This window comes from Equus asinus, chromosome 1 (genome assembly GCF_041296235.1).
Source record: "Equus asinus isolate D_3611 breed Donkey chromosome 1, EquAss-T2T_v2, whole genome shotgun sequence".
NCBI lineage: Eukaryota > Metazoa > Chordata > Mammalia > Perissodactyla > Equidae > Equus > Equus asinus.
In genome coordinates this window covers 29,733,051-29,758,991 of record NC_091790.1, presented here as the reverse complement: position 1 = coordinate 29,758,991, position 25,941 = coordinate 29,733,051, and the positions used below count along the sequence as shown (strand labels likewise).

At 40.6% G+C, this 25,941-nt stretch overlaps 1 long non-coding RNA gene across 1 annotated transcript in view; it reads left to right on the top strand.

Moving 5' to 3' along the window:
* Positions 1-20,113: 20,113 nt before the first annotated feature.
* Positions 20,114-25,941, top strand: part of LOC139039931 (uncharacterized) — a 30,277-nt gene continuing 24,449 nt past the window's right edge. The window contains exon 1 of the long non-coding RNA XR_011493375.1: positions 20,114-21,639. This is a non-coding gene — a long non-coding RNA (uncharacterized lncRNA). The remainder of the gene's footprint in view (positions 21,640-25,941) is intronic.

Genomic DNA, 25,941 nt, shown 5'->3' with positions numbered 1-25,941 from the left:
TGATCCATCAGCAAAGGAGAGGAGGTTTTGTGACCAAGTGTTATGCAGGATGATTTCTGACATGACGCGTAGATAGCTGTCACAGTGAAAATGCACAACGCAGTCTCTGGGCAGTGCGGCCCCTTGGGTAAGTTGAAGTTGACATGAGGCAAAGATGATGGAAAGTAGATTGTTTCACAGTGATGTCTGTTGTCTGTTCTCTAGGCAGCTTACAGGGTTAATGGCAGCAGGCCAGGTGGGACCAGGAGGGGACAGTCCACACAGCTGGAGAGTGGTCCAGCCTTGCCCTAGAGCATCTATTTCACTGGGCAGGCTCCTAACTTCTGTAAATTGGTGACTATACCCAAGTCAGAGAGCTGATGAGCAGGACACCCAGACAAGTGGCCCACTATCGTCAGTAGTCATTGACAAGACATTCTTCACTCCCTCCCTCCCTTTCAGACTTTTTTCCTTCCTCTCTGTCCCATCCCTCATCTTGCCCTCGCCATTGTCCTCTTCACTTTGCTCCTGTCCATCTGCATCACTGCCAGGTCATTGGGCATAGGGCTCTGTGGTCAGGCACAGCAGCAGGAGATCTGCCTTGACCCAGAACTGTGGACTTGTAGAAACTCCTGGGTGGAAGGGACCTCAGAGGACATCAGAACAGCACAATTTGATGGTTAAATCCTCAATAATGTTTGTCCCAAATAGTTACACACAAATGCTTCCTGTGTCAGGTGAGCTCATTCCATGTTAGACTTACTGATTGCTGAAAAGAGCATCCTCATATTGTGTCAGGATTCACCTCCCACAATTTTCCACACATTAGGACATTATTCTCCCTTTTGGAGTGAGATGGGTTAAATTAAAACATTCCTACACAGAACTTCAGATATTTGAAGATAGCTTTCTTTGACCTCAGACTCCTCTTTTCCAGAATAAACATCCCCAAGCTCCCACACAGCAGGTTTTCTCTTCTCCTCACCACCAGGGACAGCCTTGAAGTGAGGTCTGGTTTCCTTCTTCCCTTAACATGAGGAGTCTGGGGCCCCACTCCCCACTGGGGTGAGGTCTGCCCAGTGAGCTGCACAGCCAGGCAGTCACCTTCTCAAGCAGAGCTGAGGCTGACACCAGCAGAGGAGGTGACTCCCTGGTCAACCCAATGCAATTCTCTTCTGTGGGGGAAGAAGACAAATCCTTTACCCTCTGGGTCTTTCTGGCTGTGCTATGAATTAAATTCACATGAGACAGAATAACGGGAGAAAATTAAACAAAGCTTTGTAACATGTATACGTGGGACAGACTCAGGCAAACTGAGTAACGCACGAAAATGGTGGAGGTTCTCATCTTAAATACCATCCACAGCTAAAGACAAAGGAGGATGTTGGGGGTAGTGGTTTGGGACTTCAAGGGAGTGGAAGGCAATTTACATGGAGATAGAAGTGTAAATGGACCAACTGCAGGCAATGTGACCTGAGAAACATGTTGTACATTACATTACAGTTGTCTTAAGGTATTAGCTCCTTCCTGGAACAGGCCCTTCTATTTTAAATTCCTTTAGGCAGTTTTAGGGGGAGGTCAGTTTCTTTCAGAGTCTTTTCTTCCTAAGAAAAATCAAGGCAAAGAGACACATTTTGGGGTGGCCAGTTCTGATCCCCCATAGTCTTGCCTTTGAAACTTTAAGAAGTTTCACAGTCCTTTGAAACTTTAAGAAGTTTTGTAGTCCAGAAGCTGAGTGGTAGATTGTTTCATCTCACTGAACATGTTTTCAGTCCTGATAATAGATCAGTCCAGTTAAATTCATTTCAGGAGGCGGTGATGCAGGTGGGCTCCCAAAATTAGGCCTATATTGTGGAAGCAAGCAATCAGGTATTAAATGAGAAACATTTCTATGGAAACAAAAAGAAAAACAAGGTTAATAGTTGGAGCAAATTATAAACCAGTTTCTGAGCTCAGAGGACAGCCAGTTAAGAAGATTTCTAGATGTCAATGTCAAAGCATCTTTTACAGCTTAAAATGTCTCTGATGATGTCATTGGGTATTCAGATATCCTTTTGAGTGGCTTACCTAGCAACAGGAATGCTATTGTGGTGATCTCTCTTAAGTTTATATCAAGTTGTCCAGCTCCAGGTTGCAGGGCTTCAGCTACAAGGGTGGTTTCAGTTGTCAATGATTTCAAATAAAAATAAATTTGGCCCAATTATTTACATAAGTACATCAAGAATAGCAATTGATCATATAGGTTCTTTTATTTTTTATTATTTTATTTATTTTGATGAGGAAGATAGGCCCTGAGCTAACATCTGTTACCAATCTTCCTCTTGTTGCTTGAGGAAGATTGTCACTGACTAACATCTGTGCCAATCTTCTCCTATTTTGTGTGTGGGATGCTGCCACAGGATGGCTTGATGAGTGGTGTGTTGGTCTGTGCCTGGGATCTGAACCTGTGAACCCTGGGCCACCAAAGCAGAGCACGTGAACTTAACCACTACACCACTGGTCTGGCCCTCATTTAGGCACTTTTCAGCATGCTTTGCTGGAACTTTTTATAAAGAATCTCAGATTGAACTTTAAAGGCCTCTCAAGGCCAGGAAAGCCAAGAGTTATCAGACAAAGCCTGTAAATCCTACAGATTTGGGTAAATTTTTCTCTTCTCGAGGTCCCAAAAATATTTCAAGGTTCCAGGCACCTGCCAGATGAGTGACCTTCCTTACTTACCCAGTAAGGTCGCTGGGAACTCTGTAAACAAGGAACCAGGCCAATATTTCCAAGTGGCTTTATTCCATAAAGTCCAATCTTTGTTTCACAAAAGCTGTCTGTTCATATCTGAATCTATGCCTATTTCTCTCAAATATGAGATTCCAGTGAAAGCTTTGGTAAGATAACCAATGTTTCCAATTGTGTCCTGTTATAAGGAGAACAGATTCTTATATTTACTTACGCAAATAAATATATTGCTATGAAAATAACAATACTTACTAAAAGTTTCCAGATTCTGGAGGGGTCAGGTAGGGAGAAAAAGATAGATGTTTCAATTTTGTTTACAAAAGTATAATTTATCAAATTGTTATGTCATAGTTAGCTTAAGAGAGAAGAGAAAGTTTTCTTTAAATCTGAAAAAATATTTTTAAAAATCAGCAATATTTTTTTAAAAATTCATAAAAATTAAAATCATCCTCATCAGTTCATTCAGTCCCATGTAGTCACTTTTTGATCTTGATCTTTTGTTAGCAGTTTCATGAAGTCATCAGTTTCTCTGTTAGAGTTCTGTAATTTCTTAGCCAGCTCAGACTTATAATCTGAAAGTTTGTCAGAAACCTGTATTTTAGAATGTGTCAGAATCCTTTCAGTAAATCTCTATGAAATCTCTATGAAATGTTTTCTAGATGAAAACATTTGTAAAAGCAGAGTAAAACAAACTGTCTGTAAATAATAAAAGACTTAAAAATGACAATTTACAAAGAAGCTTGGTTATTTTTGTGACACACAACACTTTACAATAATAACTAGAATTATGACTGACAACCAGGACAGATTAGAATTTTTTGGAATGTCATATAATTTTTAAAACACTTACATCAATAAGATTTACCCACACAATACAATAGGTCCCTATACAACAATGCTTGGTTATCCATTTAACCATGGTGACAGTTAAAGAATTTTAGGTGAATACACAGAATTAAATAGCTGTAAGAAAAACCTTAGCACCTGTGAGTAAAGACCTGATTAAAATAACACAGGAAATTTATTTTGATAAAACCCTTACCCTTCTGGTAGACTCTCAAAGAAAAATATTTTCATAATCTCTTTAGCAAGAGTAGACTAAAAGTTCAAGAAAATTATCCTAAGAGGGGGAAAAAAACCAAATTCTAATTTTGCCCCAGCTTTTGATATTAAAACTTATTTACTTAATTAAATTCATTTTAATTTTAGCCAACTTGACCATGAATAAAACTCTTTTCAGAGTTTATTTTTCACAATCCTTCTATAACTTTATTTTTATGTTCAGAATTTGTCCCATGCCTCCTTTTTTCCTCCTAGTACTTTTGGACAAATTTATCTTTTTTAACCAACAAAACAAAAATATTTCCATTCTTTATACTTTCTTTACTGAAAACATCTTACTTTCCTTGAATACAAAACATATTTTCCTTATTAATTTCTGGTAGCTTTAATCACATATTAGAATCTTTAACCCTTAGGAACCTTAATTTTTAGTATAAACTAAGAAGTAAGCAATTATAAACTGTCTTTTGCATTAACTTTCTGTGGCTCGGCAAGTTTATAAATACTTTTTATAATTTCTAGAAACATGTTTCTTTATAGTACAATCTTTTAATAAAGCAGAAGACATGTTTACCAAGAGACCCAAAACATCTTCTAGTTTTTCTGTAATAAGGAGTCAAAAGTAGATAAACTTATATTTAGTAACTAATGTCTAGTATCTCACCTTATTTGGAAATAATGTAGATATTCAATGAATTTTCCATCATTTAATTGAACAAAATTTCAAAGTTTCAAATTACTAGAAAGAATTTGGAAGTTATTAAGTACATGTCAAAAAATATAATTATTGCTAAAGGTTTACACTCTTATCTCCTTTATATCTAAATCATTTGTTCCCAAGAATTACGTTTAGACAACCCATGAAAACTTCATGAGACATTAGACAAAATTAACTATCTTTCTAAGTTATCATGCTAACAAATTTGTAACAGGAATAACATGAGCTTTTTAAACTAGTAAACCCAGGCTGCATGTCTGCATCATATCCAATGCTGATAACTCTGAAGACACGTCCATTTTAAGCAAACCAACAAACTTAAGTTTTCATTCACCAAAGATTATTTCATATCACGTTAACCTGAAAGACGTGTAAGCACTTACTTTAAGTCAATTAAACAGAGCTCTTAATTTTGGCCATACCATCCAAAGATAAAATATCACGTGTATATAACACACATATAGATACACATAAGCATACAGGTAGACACAGAGAAGTTAAACTTTTGTTATGAATCAGGTGAAATACAAAACTCACTAGTTTATGAGAAACATTTGTATTTCAAAGGATGGCTCTCAGGTCCTAGAGAAGATGGGAGCAGAAAATCTGCATCATAATGGCACAGAGAAAGCAGTCAAGTTTTCTTTGAGATGGAATTTCTAGGGCATATTTGCCTTATCTCCTTCTAATGTCTCAATCTTTTATCTCAATTATTGTCTAGGAGCATTTTGAGAGGAACAGGGGAGGCCTTGGGGTTGGCAAAAGACAGGTGAACTTTGAAGTGCTTTCTAGAGCTACAGCGCCAGCCTTGCAGAGATTTGCAAGACAAAGACTGCTGCTTCCAGTTCCCCAGAGAACTGGATTAGAGCCTGAATGACAAAAAAAGAGGCTGACTCACCCCACCTGTTACACCCTTCCAGTTGCCTCTTTATATCAGGGAGATTTTTAAGAGGTGAATCAAAGATTTGTATGTTCTAAAACTTTCAGGACAATGCATTACACCTTTAAAAATCTGCATAGGTTCTGGCCCTATGGCCAAGTGGTTAAGTTCACACCCTCTGCTTCAGCAGCCCAGGGTTTCACCAGTTTGAATCCTGGGCGTGGACATGGCACTGCTCATCAAACCATGCTGAGGCGGCATCCCACATAGCATAACTAGAAGGGTCTACAACTAGAATATACAACTATGTGCTGGGCAGCATTGGGGAGAAGAAGACAAGAGAGAGAAAAAAGAAGATTGGCAACAGATGTTGGCTCAGGTGCCAATCTTTAAAAACAAAGAAAAGTCAGCACAAAGTATTTAACAAAGGCCGTTGTTTTCCTAAGTGTACAATTTAACCCTAGACTAATTTAACTTGTTGGGAGAGCTCTTATTATCTTTATTAGCATCTGATATTAGCCTCTAGTTTTTATCTCATACTGTGTGGGCTCAGGCAACTCTATTCATTTCTTCTTGTGTGTTTTATTAACACTGTCTGAAGGGCATATTTATATGCTGTCTTATAGTCAGGCAGGGGAAATGTTGCCCAATGAGTCATAATGTTTTTCCCTACAATACAAAAGAGATACAATCACTTCACATAAAGCCCATACATAGATCAGTTTTTCTACAAAATTTTATCTGAATTCCATCAACTCTTATAATTATAGCTTTCACAAGGACTTTATAGGTCTTGGTCTCATAATTTTGGAAAGGGGAAGCATTCTCAGACAGCCATTTTAAAACATAGGCAAAGTTGATATAACCTCTTTATACAAAATCAGTCCAAACATTCCAACATTTATAATCTTGTCAACACTTAATACTTCTACATTTTCTCAATTTAATTGTAACCTGAGTCAGGTTCTTAAGGCTAGTTATTATTTTTTTTGGTATTTCCTTTTTAATTTGGCCTTTTCATAGGTACCAATAAAAATTATGATGAGAGCTCTCATAATTTTTTCCCCCAATTTAGAAGTTTTCCTAATTTAAATGTCGCACTGTATGGCCACATTGACGAGTAGGATCTTAATAGCAATTGGAACCAACAAGCTTAAACATAGACACAAGAGATGCCCCCAAAAGAGATGTGGAATGTTCACTCCCAAAAATAGTCTAAGAAAGAAAAATACTATCTCTGGGAGGAAAATGATCTACAACCAATGAGTAGTCAATGAAATTTCCTAGATTTGCTGAGTCAGAGAAGCTGGCTTCATCAGTATTTTCTCCTGCTAATCTAAATTTAGAAAAGCAAAAAACTCACCACTCTCACTTCCATTGGACCCTGCAGGCAGAGATCTGGGAGGCTTACGTGGTAAGAACGCTTACCTCCTGCTGAGTCTCATGAGGAGTCCCCAATCTCTCAGCTGCAGCAGTCCAAGAGCGAGCAGTGTCTAGCCAGTGAAATTTTATTGCATCCAAGTTGCCTAACTGTAGGGAAGGAAGAAAAATCTTCTACCCTCTGGGTCCTTCTGGCTGGGCTATGCATTAAATCAACATGAGACAGAATAACAGGAGAAAATCAAACAAAGCTTTATAACATGTATACATGGGAGACACCCTGGAAAACTGACAACTCACCAAAATGGTGGAGGCTCTCATCTTAAATACCATCTTCAGTTAAAGACAAAGGAGGACGTTGAGGGTAGTGGTTTCAGACATCAAGGGAGAGGAAGGCAATTTACATGGAGCTGGAAATGTAAATGAGCCAACTACAGACAATGTGATCTGAGAGACACATTTTACATTATATTACAGTTATCTTCGGTGTTAGCTCCTTCCTGGAACAGGCCTTTCTATTTTAAACTCTTTTAGACAGTTAAAGGGGAGGTCAAAGTTTTTTTCAGAGTCTTTTGTTCTCAAAAATAATCAAGCCAAAGAAACACATTTTAGGGTGGCCAGTTCTGATCCCCCACAATTCCTGCTGAGGGGGTGCTGCAGGAGGACTGATCAGAATGCTTCCTGGGCTTCTTTCATCTACCAAATCTCTTGTTTATCTTTATTGGTTCTGTTTTCCCTACAAAATGATGCTTCTGTGCTCATTTCTTTTAAGCCAGGAAGTTGGAATTGGACTGGCAATGAGATCAGAGACCTCCATTAGGAGGAGGAGGCACGAGGGTGGCACGCTGTTGGCTCAGGGTTCCCTCCCTTGAAGTAGCACCTTCTCTCTCCTCTTACACACTCAGCCTCCACACTCAAGCTAGCAGCTCCAGGAGTCATGAAGACCTGGACTCTGTGCTTTAAAACACAAGACACAATCCTTTGGGGGATCAGAATTGTCCACCTTAAAATGTGTCTCTTTGGCTTGCTTATTTTTAAGAACAAAAGACTCTGAAAGAAACTTTGACAATCTCCCTAACTTGCTAAAGGAATTTAAGATAAAAGACCTGTCCCCAGGATAGGCCATTGCCATATCTCTGGGTGTCGGTAGACTGTGAAGGTCCTTGCTAAACCCACTCTTATCAAACTTCTGTTTACCAAAGACTTACTTTTCCATTTCCATGTGAAGTGCCCTCCTCCCCTTTGAGGTCCCAAACCACTATTCCCAACACGCTCCTTTGTCTTAAGCTGAAGATGATATTTAAGCAGGTAGCTTCAGTCATTCTGGCTGAGTTACTCAGCTTTCCTGGGTTTCTCCCATGTATACATGTTATAAAGCTTTGTTTAATTTTCTCCTGTTATTCTGTCTCATGTTGCTTTAATTCATAGTCCAGCCAGAAGGACCTAGAGTGAGCAGAGGATTTGTCTTCCTCCCCTACAGTTTGGCAACTTGGATGGGATACAACTTCACTGGCTGGACACTGCTTTCTCCTGGACTACCATAGTTGAGGGATCCTGGACCACTGATGAGAACCAGCAGGAGGTAAGTGTTCTTGCCATGTCAGTCTCCCGGACCTCTGCCTGCAGAATCTAATGGAAGCAAGAGTGGTGAGTATTTTTCCTTTTCTAAATTTAGATTAGCAGAAGAAAATATCAGTGAAGCTAGCTTCTTGGACTCAGTGACTCTAGGAAATTTGATTGAGTACTCATTAGTTTATTGATCCTTTTCCTCCCAGAGATGGTCATATTTTCCCCTGTCTCCATCTTTGTGTCATTTGTCATAAAAAGGAAAAACCAGAGGGTAAGCTGCAGGCACCTCTATAAGCCTGTTGTCTGGGTTGGTCCCACAGTCTGTGGGTTATGAGGGTTTTTCTTCTGTCTTGTTCTATGTCTTGAGAGCTTGGCTTTATGACCTTTCTGGTCTGCGCCATCCAAAGGGTGCATGTACCGGCATGCATCTTGGCAGTCAGTTGAGTAGACTACGGTTCAAGGACACACTCTCTTTGTCTGGCTGTGTAAATTCTCATGGGAGTTTTTCATAAGGGGTCTCAATTGCTTCCTTAAGGGGCCTTTGTTGTCTCAACCTTCGTTGCTTGTTGTGCAATGAAGGCCTTTGCTTTCTTAGACTATTTTTGAGAGTGAACTTTCTGGATCTTGTGAGGGCTGCTTCTTCTGCACTCTCTTTTAGGGAGGTGTCTTGCATCCATGGTTAAGCTGTACAAGGCTTATTGGTATGAATCGCCATTAAGATGCTACTAGTCAATGTGGCCAGATGATGGATCAGTCAAATTGGGAAAACTTCCAAATTAGGGAAAAAAATTTTTGAGAACTCTCAACATAATTTTATTGGCATCTACAAAAAGGCCAAATTAAAAAAAAGGAAATACAAAAAAATAATGGCTAGCCTTAAGATATTGACTCAGGTTACAATTAAATTGAGAAAATGTAAAAGTATAAGTGTTGACAAAGCTATAAAGGTTGGAATGTTTGAGCTAATTTTATATAAAGAGATTATATAAACTCGGCCTGAGTATGGTTTAAAATGTCTGCCTGGGAATGCATCCCCTGTCCAAAATTAGGAGACCAAGACCTATTGATAAAGTCCTAATGAAAGCTATGATTAGAGGTATAAGAGCTGATGGAAATCAGATGAAATTTAATAGGAAAATTGATATATTTATGAGCTTCATGTGAAGTGACTGTATCTCTTTTTGCCTGATTGTATTGTGGGGATAGACATTGCATCTCATTGGAGAATGTTTCCCCTGCCTGCTGTAAGACAGCATATAAATCTGCCCTTTAGACAGTGTTAATTAAATGTCTAAAGGGAATCAATAGGGTTGCCTGAGCCCACGCAGTGTGAGACAAAAACTAGAGGCTAATATAAAGTGCTAATAAAAAAGACAATAAAAGTGCTCCCCCAAGGTAAATTGGTCTACGGTTAAACTGTACACTTGCAAAAAAAGGTGGGCCTTTGTTAACATTTTGTGCAGGTCTTTAAAAGTGCAATACATTGTCCTCAAAGTTTTAGAATGTAAAAATCTTATTTTTCTTTAAAGATTCGCCCTGAGCTAACATCTGTTGCCAATCTTTTTTTTGTCTTCTCCTCCCCAAAGCCCCCAGTACATAATTGTATATTCTAGTTGTAAGTCCTTCTGGCTCTGCTATGTGGGACACCATCTCAGCATGGCTTGATGGGTGGTGCTAGGTCTGCATACAGGATCCGAATGAGTGAAACCCTTGGCTGCTGAAACAGAGCATGCAAACTTAACCACTAGCCACTGGGCCAGCCCCCATGAAACTCTTGATTCACTTCTTAAGTTAAAAATTTTCCCTGATATAAAAAAGTAATTAGGAAAAAAAAAATGTAACTGGAAGCACGGATCAACCTCTTTTTGTCATTTGAACTGTAATCCAGTTCTTTGGGGAACTGGAAGCAATGGTCTTTGTCTTGCAAATCTCTGCAAGGCTGGAGGTGTAGCTCTAGAAAGCAGTTCAAAGTTCATTTGCCAGTCCCAAAGCTTCCCCTGTTCCTCTCAAGGTGCTCCTAGATATTAATTGAGACAAAAGATTGAGACATTAGAAACTGATAAGACAAATATGCCCCAGAAACTGCATCTTGAAGAAAACTTGATTGCTTTCTCAGCGCCTTTTTGATGTAGATTTTCTGCTTCCATCTTCCTGTCGAAGCAAATAATCCACAACCAAGCTATAAATCGAAATTAGGGTGAGTTTATTATGAGCCAGATCTGAGGACTAGCCCAGGGTCTTCCTTCTCCAAGGAAGGAAGGGCACCAACGAAGTGGGGTGCACAGAGTGGTTATATACCCTCAAGGAGCATCTATCACATATGATTGGAATGTCCCCTTTACAACAGTCACGAGATTGCCTAGCTGGCACAGCTATTCACAGAGCAAGTGGCAGGTCTACTGTCTTGAGCTGGGTGGTCACAGGGTGAGGGCAGCAATCAATTCCTAGCCTAGGGAGAGATGCTCATCCTTAAGGAAATGCCAATGTGGGGGAAGTTACATCTTTATCTTAAGACCATTTGTTCTTGTCTTTGGGACACAGCAAATGGTTAGAGCAGATATACAATGCATGCTCAACGGCCACGTCAAGCCCTTTTGGAAAAGCAAGGTCAGGTCAAAGTAGTTTTACACCAAATGGTTTCCTTGTATGCTCCAATATATCCTATTGTTTGCCATTTATTTATCATTCTCTAGGACCTGAGAGCCATTCTTTGAAATACAAATGTTTATCAGAAACTAGTGAGTTTTGTATTGCACCTGATGTATAACAAAAGTTTAACTTCTCTGTCCATGTCTACCTGTGTGTTCATGTGTCTCTATATGTATGTTATATATGTGTGATATTTTACCTCCAGATGGTACAGCCAAAATTAAGAATTCTTTAATTGGCTTAAAGTAAGTGCTTAACATGTTATTTTTAAACATAATAGAAACTGATGAAAATTATCTTTCAAGTTAACGTGATATGAAATAATCTTCAGTAAATAAAATCTTGTTTACGTTTGTTTTGATTAAAATAGGCATGTCCTCCGAGTTATCAGCATTGGATAGGATGCAAACCTGCAGCCTGAGTTTATTAGTCAAATAAGCTCATGTCATCCTTGTTACAAATTTCTCAGGAAAAATAGCTTACAAGGATAGCTAATTTTATCTAACATCTCATGAGGTTTTCATGGGAAATCTAAACATAATTTTTGGGAACAAGCGATTTAGATGCAAATGAGATAAGAGTTTAAACTTTTAGCAATAACCGTATTTTATGACATGTATTTAATAATTTCCAAAATCTCTTTGGTAACTTGAGACCTTGAAGTTTTGCTAGGTTAAATCAAATGATAAAAATTCGTTAAGTGTTTAGATAATTTGCAAATAAGATAAGACAGTAGACATTGTGGGGGATCAGAATTGGCCATCTCAAAATGTGTCTCTTTGGTTTGACTTTTTGTGTGTGTGTGTGAGGAAGATTCACCCTGAGCTAACATCTGTGCCAATCTTCCTCTATTTTTCATATGTGGGATGCTTCCACAGCACAGCTGATGAGTGGAGTAGGTCCACACCCAGGATCTGAACCCCTGAACCCAGGCCGCCAAAGTGGAGCACATGGAACTTTAACCACTAGACCAGGGGGCCAGCCCCTGGCTTGATTATTTGTAAGAACAAGAGACTCTGAAAGAAACTTTGAACTTCCCCCTAACTGCTTAAAAGAATTTAAGATAAAAGGCCTGTGCCCAGGACAGGCCATCACCGTAGATAACTTTGGGTATCAGTAGACTGGGAGAGTCCTTGCTAAGCCCACTCTTATCAAAGTTCTGTCTACCAAACACTTGCTTTTCCATCTCTATGTGAATTGCCTTCCTCCCTTTTGAAGTCCCAAACCACTACCCCCAACCTCCTCCTTTGTCTTAAGCTGAAGATGATATTTAAGCTGGCAGCTTCAGCCATTCTGGCTGAGTAACTCAGCTTTCCTGGGTTTCTCCCAGGTATACATGTTGTAACGCTTTCTTTAATTTTCTCCTGTTCTTCTGTCTCATGTTGGTTTAATTAGCAGCCCAGGCAGAAGGACCTGGAGTGGGTAGAGGATTTGTCTTTCTCCCCTACAAGCCTAACACCAAACCACAATGGCAACCCAGCAGACTTTGCAGGCTTAATTTGAAGAGCTGTAGGGAAAATAATTTTTTTAAAGGCCCAGACAGTTAATTACTGAGTTTCTTTCATCCCAGACAACATTTGTCTTTAAAGACTACTATTTCTCATGTAAAATTAAGTGTAGAGTTTGAGGTTTGGGCTTGGACATCCAAGCCAGGTTGAATGTACAGCTCAGATGGATTTGCAGGCCTTCAGAGCTCTTTGATCTGGCAGCTTGGGACATTCACAGGTTTGTTTGTCAAAGCGAATGCCTTATTAATATCTGAATACAATTAGAACTTTCTTGGGCATTTAACCTCTCCAGGAACCCAAGATCACGTCAACTTAATTGGATTGCTTTCTTCAAAGAGAGCGAATCCAATTGGGATAGAAGGAATACCCTTCAAATGCTACACGGAATACTAGTGGAGAATGAGAAAGGAAGAATCTTTTCTTTAAGATTTTCATTTCCATAATTCTCAGCTTCTATTTTTTTTTTAAAGTTTGGATTAGTGACAAGTTTCCTCTCTCATCAAGTCGTTATTTCTCAAGATCCTTTATCCAGAGCACTGAGGATTACAGAGCCTGTAATCTTCTCATCTGCTTATGTTATGGGGGTTTGAACACAGGTGTGTGTGTCATAGTCAAAGGGAATACATAACGCTAATGTCAATTAATCTCAAACTGATTTTAAAAAAACAACCCCCCCCCCAAAAAAAAACAGTTGCCAGAAACAGATCTTTTAATTCACAGCAAAGCCGTAAACTTCGCCACCGGAAGGGTAGTGCCTGAGGTCAAAGAGATCTGGTGAGAGAGGAAGGGCCCACGACATTTTAATTTTTTTAGGACTTCAGCTGGGACCAGGGGTGTAGTGGATGAAAGAGAGGGGCACCTCCTTGGAAAAGCTGCTGATTCCACATCAGGGGAAGGAAATTAAAACGATGAGCTGGGATATCCTGTTGGTCTAGAAAACAAGAAAGCTGAGACTATAGGTCATGTTGAAAGGACAAAAGGGTCACCTGATGATGCTCTCATTGGCTTAAAATGGGACAATTTTGGCATCAAAAAGAATAATAACTGCACTGGATTGAAACACATGACATATATTTTAAAAATCTATGAGTCCATAATGATTTCTTTTTCATCCCGTGAAATAATGAATCTAGGCATCAACAGTCAATAGATGCCAAATTCATTAGGTAAGATGATGATGAGGAATCTTATATTGGAGGGGTCAAGCTGACACCACGGAAAGCCATGGACCAACTTGAGCATCACTGAAAGCGGGACAACCTGACTTTATGGGTCATGTGTTGTAACGCAGTCAGTGCTACACACACACAACCTAAACAGTAAACCTGAGTCCAACCAAGTCTCTACATCTCTCAGTTTACAAGAAATGGGGAGGGTAAGTAACAAGTGCGTGACATGACAACACCAGGAAGCAATCAGCTAAATCCAGAATTCAGGAAACTCTTCAGAAGACCCAGTTTTCCCAACGAATCAGTGGTGTGAAAACCAATAGGGAAAGGGGATCAGTAAAGAATCTGAGACTTCAGAGACATAAAACCAAGTACAGTAAGTGGACTTTGTTCAGCCTGAACTGTAAAAACAGTCTTTGAGGCAATGGGGGAAATTTGAATGTGGACTGCATATTTGGTGATATTAAAGAATTATTTTCAATTTTGTTAGGTGTGATTGTAGCATTGTGGTTATGCTGAAAAAAAGAAGCCAAATCAGTTAGGGTACATCAGACTGACATATTTATGGATGAAATGGCATGCTGTCTATAATTTGCTTTAAAACACTTTTTAAAAAAGTGGATGCAGATGAAGGAAAGAAGAACAGCAAAATTAAAGCTATGAAGTTGTAGCTGCTCTTATAAAGCATATCTATGAACTACTTTGGGCTTCCTGACTCTTCTATCCCCAGTGGCATCTTTGGCCAGCTTTCTATGGCTGTCTTCTTCTTTTTTTTTCTTTATTACTTTCAAAAGACCTTTGTCATTCCATCCATTTTTCCTTCGTTTTTTGCAGCCTCTGCCACCTACTCTGTCACTTGGGATTCTCCTCTTTCCAGCCTGATGGGCCGTTTCCCTTGCTACCTCCTTCCATACAGGATGCTCTATTTGAAGGCTTTCAGCCTAATCACCACAGTGAAAAAGCAGAAGCTTACTGATACGTCCCCCTAAATATATGCTGAAGTCCTAACCCATAGTACTTCAGAATGTGACCTTATTTGGAATGTAATGAGTTAAAATGAGGTCATACTGGAGTAGGAGGAGCCCTTAATCCAACATGACCACTGTCCTAAAGAGAAGAGGACACACAGGGAGAAGGCCACATGGAGACAGAGGCAGGGACTAAAGGGCTGCAGCTGCAAGGGTGGATGGCCGCCGCTAGAAACTAGAAGAGGCATTGAAGAATTCTTTCTTACAGGTTTCAGGAAGAGCCTGGCCCTGCTGACACCTTGATTTCAGACTTCTGGTCTCTAGAACTGTGAGAGAACACGTTTCTGTTGGCTTAAGTCACCTAGTTTGTGGTACTTTCTTACATCAGCCCTAGCAAACTCATACAACTACCAAAAGGGAGTGATAGAATCCATATGGCAGTTATTCTTGGTCTACTTCATGTATTGGAAGGAGCGTCGTTTCTGACTGGCTTCTCAGAAGGCTTCCAGACCTTCCTATTTTCCCTCTTTCAATTTTTGGTAATGGAGCCCGTCCAAACTCTTCCCTACTTGACTTGCTCCACTCCTACTTTTTTCATCCCTCTCTAGTGAAAGAATGGAAATAGAGAGACTAGGGATGACCAAACAGCCCTAGACTGACATGGATGACGTGTATGTCAGGGGACTTACTGAGCTATGTCCTAACTATAGTCCTCTAGCACCATGCAGCCCTGTTCTGCCCTACTGTCTTCAATCTTTCTTCTTCACCATCCTCCACCTGCACCCCAGAGCTCGGAAATGCCTTCTTCTTCCATTGAACCCAAAGCTGTCCTGATGATAAGTTTGAATTTTGTTTTAAGGAAAGACCTTCTTACACAATGTGGAGCGAGGACCATTCCAGTATAGACACTCCATACTCATTTGAAGCATATTATCTTGTACAATTAGGTTGTGAGTCACAAAACCACAATAATTTTCATGAGGGATGGCATATCTTTTTCGGAAGTATTGAATTAAACCACAAAAAGCTTGTGTGGAGGATCAAAATTGGCCAGCCCAAAACGTGTCTCTTTGCCTTGATAGAACAAAAGAAGACTCAAAGAAACTTTGAACTTCCCCCTAACTGCCTAAAAGAATTTAAGATAAAAGGCCTGTCCCCAGGACAGGCCATCACCATAGATCTATAGATCACCATAGATATCGGTAGACTGGGGGGTCCTTGCTAAGCCCACTCTTATCAAAGTTCTGTCTTCCAAACGTTTGCTTTTCCATCTCCATGTGAATTGCCTTCCTTCCCTTTGAAGTCCCAAACCACTACCCCCAATACCCTCCTTTGTCTTTAGCTGAAGATGGTGCTTAAGATGACAACCGTGGCCATTTTGGTGGGTTACTCAGCTTTCGTGGGTTTCTCCCATGTATACACGTCATAAAGCTTTGTTTGATTTTCTCCTATTTAATTATCTAATAATTTATTTAATAATAATATTATTTAATAATTATTGTCTTGTGTCAATTTAATTCATAGACCAGCCAGAAGGGCCTAGAGTGGTTAGAGGAAGAGTTCCTCCTCTCCTACACTTGAGAATAAGGAAAATGAAAACCGTACGATCTGTTGAAATTTTTTTAAAGAACCTAAATATTTTGGGGTCAACAATGGGAAGCTAATCATATTCATTCACATTTTCCCTGAATCCATTTGCCTAATTATTGTACAATGGCAGATTTTGAAAGCATAAAAGGTTTATTCAAAGCACTTGTACCCTCCAGCATTTCCCCAATTCTATTCACAACATTCCCAAAATTTCTCTGTGTGGGGCTGGCCTGGGTGGTGTAGTGGTTAAGTTCAGAGTACTCTGCTTTGGTGACCCAGGTTTGTGGGTTCGGATCCTGGGCATGGACCTACACCACTCATCAAGCTATGCTGTGGCAGAGACGCGCATACAAAATACAGGAAAATTAGCACGATGTTAGCTCATAGCCAATCTTCCTCACCAAAAAAAAAAAAAAAATTTCCCTCTGTTTTTCATTTTGCTGTTTTGAGTTCTGCTAGTCTTGCAACCTTGTGTTCATTGTAGTCTCCAATCTAAGTAAATTCTGCAAATTTATAGATCTAATATAAGGACTTTATTGCAAAATTAATGAAAAACTTTTACAAAATGCCATATCTTTGTGTGAGACCATGTACCTAACCCAGGGGTTATATAGTAAGAGCTACAGTAAATGTTTATTGACTGACTTACTGACTGACTAACTGAATGAATTAAAAAAACTGAAGTCCAGAGAGCTCAAACACAAAGTCAACCACTTGGAAAGCCCATACCGTATGTGGGTCTTCCTATATCCAGTCCAGTGCTCACTCCACCATACCACAGTGCTCTGTCTCTTGGAAGTAATTCGTGTTAAAACAGAATCTGAAATCACCAAGCACGTGAAAGTTTAAGAAGATTTTGAGAAAAAGATTTTATGGAAGCATATTTACGTTAAGTGAAAACACAGGTGTCAATAGACACGTTCCAGGACCTTTAAACTATGGCAATGAGGCAGAGGCTACAGGTGGTCCTTCAGGGCCCATTCTCATCTTCTTTGACAGTACCAGAGCCCTTATCTTTCAGCGGAGCACACGGCCATCCAGAATACAGACTATGCTTTCAGCTGCTCTTTCAGTGAAGTGTGGCCCTGTGACTAAACGTGGCCAATGAGATCAATTAGAAAACATCATGTGCCAGCTTCTGAGAACCTTTCTTAAAAGATAGCTTGTGCATCTCGTTTGCCCCCTTCTTCTTTGTCTCTTCTTGCTTCCTCTGCCTGTAGCATTCTGATGCTTTAGCCTCCAACATGGTCCAAGAAATTGAAGGCTAGGAATGCCTGACCCGTGGACCAGAAGGAGAAAAGCTCCCTAAGGGCCTTGTGGCATAGAACGTTCCACAGATTCTGGGCTAGTACCTTCAGGCTTTTCCATGAGAAAGTAATAAGTGCTCATCTAAACCATACCTATTTTAGATCCCTACTACTTCATAGCAGATCCTAATTTAAAAGAAAGTCCTATCACTTAGAAAATTCCAAATGACTCAGCTACTCATTTACTATGTAAATACCAATATGGCAGCCCGTAGTAAGAATGGTTATTTGAGAAAAATTTCAGATCAGGTATCAGAATAATTCATTATAAAGTTTGGGCAATAAAACCAGATTCCACTGGATTTTGAAGTTATATAAATAATTCACTGATCCCCAAATTAGGGATATAAAATCTGTAGCCAGCTTTGGCTCTAAAAGGAGCCAAGAAAGCATCCTGTAGTACAATGAAATAAATACTGGGCTAGAAAAGAATCTGTACTTTGTCCCAGAAGGGCTATAACTTGCTCTGTTACTTTAAGCTAGTCAGTTAATGAGGCTCGATTCTCTCATCCATAAATAGAAGGGAATGAACTAAATCTGTAGGGATCCTTTAAACTTCGTAATTTAAGGATTTAGTGATTTGCTAGCAGCAAATCCAAAGTCTTTTATGTCATGCACAGGTAAAGAGCCTCATAATGCTCATTGTGTTGTGGATCTATCATCACAGCTAGGTAGGGCCAAGCTGGTTTGCATGAGGTGTACGGTTCCTGGATCAACAGCTACCTACGTCCTCTTCATTTCTTTAGATTACCACTCTCATTAAGAAAAACTTATCGAGCATATCATCGGGGTAATTAACTCCTCCAGAAATTCTTCATGTTCCTAAGAGAGGCAAATTCAAGTAGGAGACTAGGAAAAGACTTGTCGACTTCTGGTTGAAATGACAGGTGATGGCAAGGGATCAAAGTGTTTGTTTATATTCGGGATTTCCTCAAGATCAAGTATCAGAGTTTTGGTTCTTTGTTTCAGCAAAAGAAAGAACAGGCAGTCTAAGGTCATAGTTTTCTTAGGACTGGAAGTGAATTAGGGGACCAACAAGCCACATTCATTTACCCAGAGCAAGCAAGAAAGAAACGCAATGTGAAGAAAAGAGTCTATAACTGAGAACTGTAAAAAATGTTTTCACCTCTTTTCTTCAGATAATTTTAGAGGGTGAAATAATTGATTTTTTAGAGAAAAGAATTAACGTGTGATAAAAGCTAAAATCAGCAAGTGTGGTAATGGTTTTTGTTCATAAGAAGCAAAAGCTGTTTATTCGGAGCTTGCTGTAGCAAGGGAGTCAGCCGCCATAACCTGGGTTTGGCTTCAGTTCCAGCTGCTCAGCACACATAAGGCTTGAATCCATGACTTCTGTTCCTCCTTGGGCATTAAACCCCAGCGCCAAGGGATGTATGGCATTCCATGGTCTCAACTCATGTTGAAACCTAAGAGCTGCCTCTTTGTTTTCGAGTTGCTTCTATGACTCTAGCACCTAGGGAAATCCTCTCTTGCTTTTGAGCTTGGCTCTCTATCCAACAATGATGCTAACTAGCATTGCTCTGTGTGAAGAGCCAGTGAGACTTGCTAAGTCTGCCATTTTGACCAGCGTCGGCCGATATTTATGATGCGCCTACTGTATGTCTATGTGGCTAGGAGCTGAAGATGAGAAATAACAAAGTACAGGCTTTTTCTGGGAAACTTAGAGTCCAGAAGGCCAGACAGTCAAATAAAACAACATTTATAATAAAATGCAAGAAGTTCAATGCCACAGGTATCACGGGGTTCTATAGAAGCACCAAGATGAAGGGTATCTGACTCAGGCTTCAGGGGAAGGGTGGGGATCAGCACAGAAAATGCATTTTCCTCTAAACAAAGCATCTGTTGGAAAAGAGGAATGTGAAAGGGCGTTTTACAGGGAAAACATTTTTAGCTTTATTTCATTTTCGAAATCTGTGGGTAGGTCCAACCAAAATCATACATGGATGTCCTTGCCTCCCTGGTTCCCACAGTCCAGCACTTTTATAAGCTCCATCTTTCTTTCAACAACAAAGATGTTATTCGATGAATCATTTATTCGGTAAACATCATCCAAACAACATTATTAAGAGAGATTCCCGAGAGATGAAGTTTACTGCTGGGATGTGCATTATATCCTGGAAAGCTTTGAGTCGTTGCCAACTGCCATTGTAAATATTTATTAAGCGGCTGTTTCCAAGAACTGAGGAAGCCTTATTCTATTGCTGTCGTCGTTGTTTTTTAAACCTTAAAAAAGTGCTTATTATCCATGTGTTTTTGGTAACATGAAAATTACTATTTACGTTGAAGATAAATAATTTGGGATGATTTGAAAATAAAGGATGTAGAATGGAAGAAATATATTGAACTATCTATTGAACCCTAGGATGTTTGAGCTGGACGTTACTTGGTTGAAGATCTAGACCAATCTAGTTGAAACCAGGATTGCTCAACCTAACAGCATCCTTGGTCTGTATCCACTAGACGCCAGTAACACCCTACCCCCTAAGTCATGACAAAATGTCGCAAATATTGCTAAATGTCACCAAATGAGAACTACTGGTCCAAATCCTTTATTTTAGAGATGAAAAAAGAGGCTCAGAGAGGTAAGTGATGGGCCTTACATTACTCAGCTGATTAGGAGTAGATCCTGAAATAGCATCCTTCATCTTTTACTGCCTCTTCTTGGGTTCTATCCACAGAAACTGCCACCAAACTTTCTGGATAATCTTAGTTAACCACTCAATCCCATTTGCATCAGAGCCATGGGCTCAGACCCTCAAAATAATGCAGCTTCTATTGAAAAACTCAAGCTTGGCAAGCTCATGCTCTTTGAGCGGTCTCCAATTCACATGAGAACTAAGATTTTTGTGAAATTTCAATGATACACATTGAGTTGATTCTAAGTAACCAAAATATTCCTTCCAAGCTCACATTTTCTTTCGGAGAAAGTATCTGTTTTTCTCTCCATTTCCTTTACTTGTGCTAAAGCAGATGTCTTGAGCCAGTCCCAGAGGATTTTTGTTTACTCGATCATTTTCCGTGGGACCGGCGACTAGGTGACTGAATCCTTGCCAAACGGTAAATAAATCCATAAACAACTTTTGTTCATTGATAATTGGGTGTAACATATGCAAAGTTAAAGTTCACTTCGTAAAAACATTTGGTTTTATTTGAGGTCTTATCTTCTGGTCAGTACCTTCAGATATCTAGGTAAAAAAAAGATAATTCACATTTCGACATCCTAAGGTCCTGTCATTTGCCTCTTATTTATAATGTTGACAAATAAGTAAAGGAGACAGCCAAAGGTGAGTGAAACCAGGCTCCAGAATGTTCTTCCTCAGCGATTGTACCACCATGAACCAGCCCTTCCTGGTTGGTGACAGGCTCGCTTGCTCACAGGTTGCCCAGGGTCACTTGGCAGGCCTGCCTTGGATTCCAACTCTACAGAGCTGTTGTCACTGAGTCCAGCAGCTTGTGGTTGGAAAAGACCCCCTGAGCCAGCAAAAGGCCAGTGACATTCCAGCTCAACTCCAATTTATGTCAGTGTGCCAGTGACGAAATTCACGTCTCTCCCTCAGCCCCGCCGGTTGTCTGTGTGACAGGGCAAATCCTCGCTGACAGCCAGTGCCAGCAGCCGCAGCAGGTGCGTCTTCTTGCCCTTTGTTGAAATGGCCTGCAGCTCTGGGAGATAGCTCGGGAATGCTGCTGACGCCATCCGGGGACTCAGCACCCTCACCTGCTTACGCTCCAACTCTGCCGGTCTGGAAGAGGAACTGTGTTTCCATATTGTGAGATGTTCTCATTGCACCAGATGCTGAGTTTTGTGCTGGCTTTGTGCAGAACCCAGAAATATCCATCGTCAAATTGAAAGCTGCGGTAGAAACAAAATCTGGTCAATGCTGTGTCGTCGGGACATCGGGAGGCCCCACAGAACACCAATCTCTTTCGTCTAAATTACGGCATCTTCTGATTGTTCCCAGATTCGTGCTGTGGTTAAGTCCGTGTGGGCAAGTCCTATCTCCTGGTCGCTTTTCATGTGCTGCACAGTACGTGACGTCGCAGCGTGGGATAGCAGAAAGACAGCGAGTCTGAAGATCTGGATTCCATTCCTGCTCTGATAGTTTTTATGAGTTTGGGTAAGTAGCTCCGTAGCTGTGGGGCTTGTTTTCCTGCAACTCTCTAGAACTGTGGTTTCCCACTGTTTTGGGGAGTTGAGCACGCAAGTTCGTGGAACCCTCCTAAGAATTTGGCCAACAGTTAAAGTCACTTACTCAGCTTCCAAAATCTGATTAGTTCAGACAGACACAGATCCCTGAAATTGTAACACAGCTACTTCATTTTATGGTTGGAGGAATTGAATTCCAGACAGCCCAGGTGACCCATTTAGGGTCACGTCACCAATTTCATGCTGTCCCTTGTCCTGCTCCACAGAATAGCCATAGATATGTATGTGTGTAACTCATAATTAGGGAGTAGTGTAGAAACATGAAAATGCTTTGTTATAAAAGCTTTATCGTGAACCAAGATTTAGAAAGAGTGAACATTTTGGCAAAATGAGATATTTTCTGGGGACTCTCCGGCAGGACCCCCGTGAATGTAATTCTGTGAATGTAAAGTGAGGACACGGAGGCCATGGTCATCTCTTTGACGCTCTGGAATTTTCCCTGCATGTCCATCATGATGATGGGTCTCAGCTTGGAGAGGACCTGATCAGATGTCACCGAGGTCACTTAAACACATGCAGAATTGAGCAGCTGGTCTCCTCCGCCCCTATAGACGTTGCCCGTTAGAACTGTCAGCAATGATCGAAGGTTTCTGTATGTGCACTCCCCAATAGGGTGGCAAGCTGCCACATGTGGCTATTGAACTTTGAAATGTAGCAAGTCCAACTAAGGAACTGCATTGTAAGTTTTATTTCATTTTAACTAATTTAAATATAAAGTTGCACAGCCACATGTGGTTAGTGACTAAAATTGCACAGTGCTTAGAAAAACCCCTTGCCTGGGCTGCCCCAGGGGCTGTGGGGTCAGCTGGGGCAAGCCTGGGGCCATTAACTTTCAACTTGAGTCATGGTCCTCTGGACTGTGCAGACTTCAGTCTGAGGGTCTGCTCACCCATTTGGGCTCCAGTTTGTCACTCGGTCACCCTTCAGCACACGTTCGCACACACACACGATTCCGATGGTTGAATTCTGTGAGTGTTGAGGGGTGGCAGGCGGACAGCAAACCTTGTCATCCCTCTTATCATCTTTGACAGGCAGGGAATTTCCTCCGACATCTCTTTTCCCTCCATACCTTAAAGGGAGCCCCCTCCTCCTCTGCCCAGCTGAGGATCAGCACCTGGCCAAGCTCCCTGCCTCTCAGGAGTCAATTCCTTGCATCTTCCCCCTCAAAGGTGGCTGCTCCTGCCTCCACGCTCCCTCTCTTAGCTGCTCACATCAGGACCCAAAGATGATCTAGCTACTTTTCTCTGCCACTCTGCTTATCAGCTTTACACGGGTGGCTGAAGCCACAAGGGAATGAGTATTAGATTATATGATGTAGAGCTTCTCTTTCTCAAAGTATACTCCTGCGAAGCACTATTTTTGCCCGAACTGGATCCATTTTAGCTCCAGCTAAAACCAGACTTCCTCTGTCACCCCACTCGCCATTCATGACGAGAAAAGAGCTGCTCAGTTTCAATTTTTCTCTCTGGCAAAATTTTTTTCTTAGACTTGTTTGGCTGCTACTAGTTTTCAAACAGACAACTGAAGCAGCAATTAGCAAACGAACTAGTTTTATTTTTAAGCTTGAAATATCTCTAGTAACAGCCTTTAAAAAAACCTCAGCTCAATGGCGACTGTAGTTAATAATAATAATGAATCATATACTTGAAATTTGAAATCATATACTTGAAGATTCCAAATGTTCTTGCCACACATGCAAATGGTAACTATAAGAGGCGATGGATATGTTAGTTAGTTTGATGGTGGCCATCATTTCACAATGTGTATATGCATACATCAAAATGTCACCTTGTACACCTTAAATATACATAATTTTTATTTGTCAAAAATAAATAAATGGATCAATGAACAACAAAAACAGCAAAAACCTGAGCTCAGGTTTTCAACTTTTTGAAAGGAATTTTAAAGCGAGCTTGCAAGTTGAGACACTCAAACTCTGGGTTAACAGCAATTCCATTCTTCCAGCTGCTCAGACCAAAAGCCTTGATGTCGATCTTGACTCCTCATTCTCTCGCACGCACGGGCACCCTGTCTTCTCCATCTTAGCCAGATGTGCAGAATCGGACACTTGTCTCCACCTTCACTGCCACCGCCTTGGTCCAAGCCACCATGGCCTCTCACTGGGGTGATTGCCAGGCGCCCTTATATGCTCCCCAGCTTCCCTGCAGGACCTTACCTCTGCTTGGATGCTTTACCCAGTATCCTCGTTACCTCTCCTTCAGGATGTACTCAGTGCTCAGGTCAGCAGGGCCATCCTGTCTATTTTTATAGTTACAACATCTCCCCCATCCTGACACCCGATGCAGACACACAGTCTTTGCTTTCTGAGCATTCACTCTTTAAAGCACATTTTCCATAGTTGTTGGGTTTACTTTCAATCTCCCCCACTAACAGTGTAGGTTGACAGTGTCGGAAGACAATGGGGATTTGGGTCCCTTGTTCCCTGATGCATCCTCATTGCCCAGAGGAGTGCTTGGCACTTTCCAGGCACTCATGGATATTTAAACAACTTTGTGAGTGCATCTTCTCTAGGGCAGTACCCGCATTCTGTATTTTGGAGTAAAAATTGGCTTACTTTGAAATGATCATCCCTAATGTAGCTGCGTAACTCAACCCCTGGCTCAAGGTCCCTTCACCCACTCTGGAAAAGCCCTTCAACCTTTGAAGCAGGCCCTCAACCTCAGTATCGTAGGATCTTTTTTAAAAAAACAAACAGCCAGCTTTTTGAGATATAAGTGGTGTATGGTAAACTGTACATATTGCAAGTGTGAGAATTTGATAAATTTTGACATGTATGCACCCATAACACTGTTACCACAGTCAAGACAATAAATATATCCAACCTCCCAAAACGTCCTCACCCTCTTTATAATCATCCCTCCTCCCCCGCCCCGTCCTCTCCACCCTGTCACTGAGGTGCTGTCTATAGATCAGCCTACATTTCCTAGAGTTTTATGTAAATGAAATCATACTGTGACAACTGAGGTCAGTTGCTACTAGCATCCAGAGGGGAGAGGCAGGCCCTGTGGCTGAGTGGTTAAGTTTGCAGTCTCTGCTTTGGCAGCCCAGGGTTTCACCAGCTTGGATCCTGGGCACAGACCTAGCACCACTCATCGATCCATGCTGAGGTGGCGTCCCACATAGCAGAACCAGAAGGACCTACAACTAGAATGTATGACTATGTACTGGGGGCTTTGGGGAGAGGAAGAAGAAGAAGAAAAAGACAAAGATTGGCAACAGATGTTAACTCAGGTTCCAATCTCTTTTTTTTCCCTCCCCAAATCCCCCCAGTACATAGTTGTATATTTTAGTTGTGGGTCCTTCTAACAGTGGCATGTGGGATGCTGCCTCAACATGACCTGATGAACTGTGCCATGTCCATATCCAGGATCCCAACTGGCGAAACCCAGGTCCTCCGAAGAAGAGCGCTCAAATTTAACCACTCAGCCACGGGACCAGCCCCCCAGGTGCCGATCTTAAAAAACAAAACAAAACAGAAAGTAGAGGCCAGGGATGCTGACAAACATAGGACAGTGCACAGGACAGCCCTTCTACATCAGAGAATTATCTGGGCCCAAATGTCAACAATGCCAAGCTTGAAAAAACACAATGTGAATCCACATTTCCACTTGGTGCCACTTCTTTTTGTCTGAAAAGCTTCCATTAAAATTCCTTGTAACATGGCTCTGTTGGAGGTGAATTGTCTCAACAGTTTTACAATTTAAAATTTTTGTTTTAATTTTGATTTGGTACTTTCTTGGGTATAGAGTTTTGGATTTTTTTCCCCAATACTTTAAAGATGTTGCTCCACTATTTTCTTGCTTGCATTGGTTCCCAAAAGAAATCTACTGTCATCCTTATCTTTGCTCCTATGTATGTATTATGTTTTTTTTCTTCAGCTGCTTTTCAGATGTTTTCTTTATCAGTGGCTGGTGATTTGAGTATGAAGTAACCTGGAGTGATATTTTGATGTTTCTTGTGCTCACAGTTAGATAAACATCTCAGATCAATGGGTTTATACTTTTCACCAAATTTGGAAAAATTCCATCTGTTATTTCTTTAAAATAGTTTTTCTGTTGTCCCCTTCTCTACTCTTCTTCGGGGACTCCCAATATACATATATTAGGCCATCTGAAGTTGTCCCACAGTTTGCTGATGATTTTATCATTTTTTTAAAGTTCTTTTTTGTATTTTATTTTGAATAGTTTCTCTC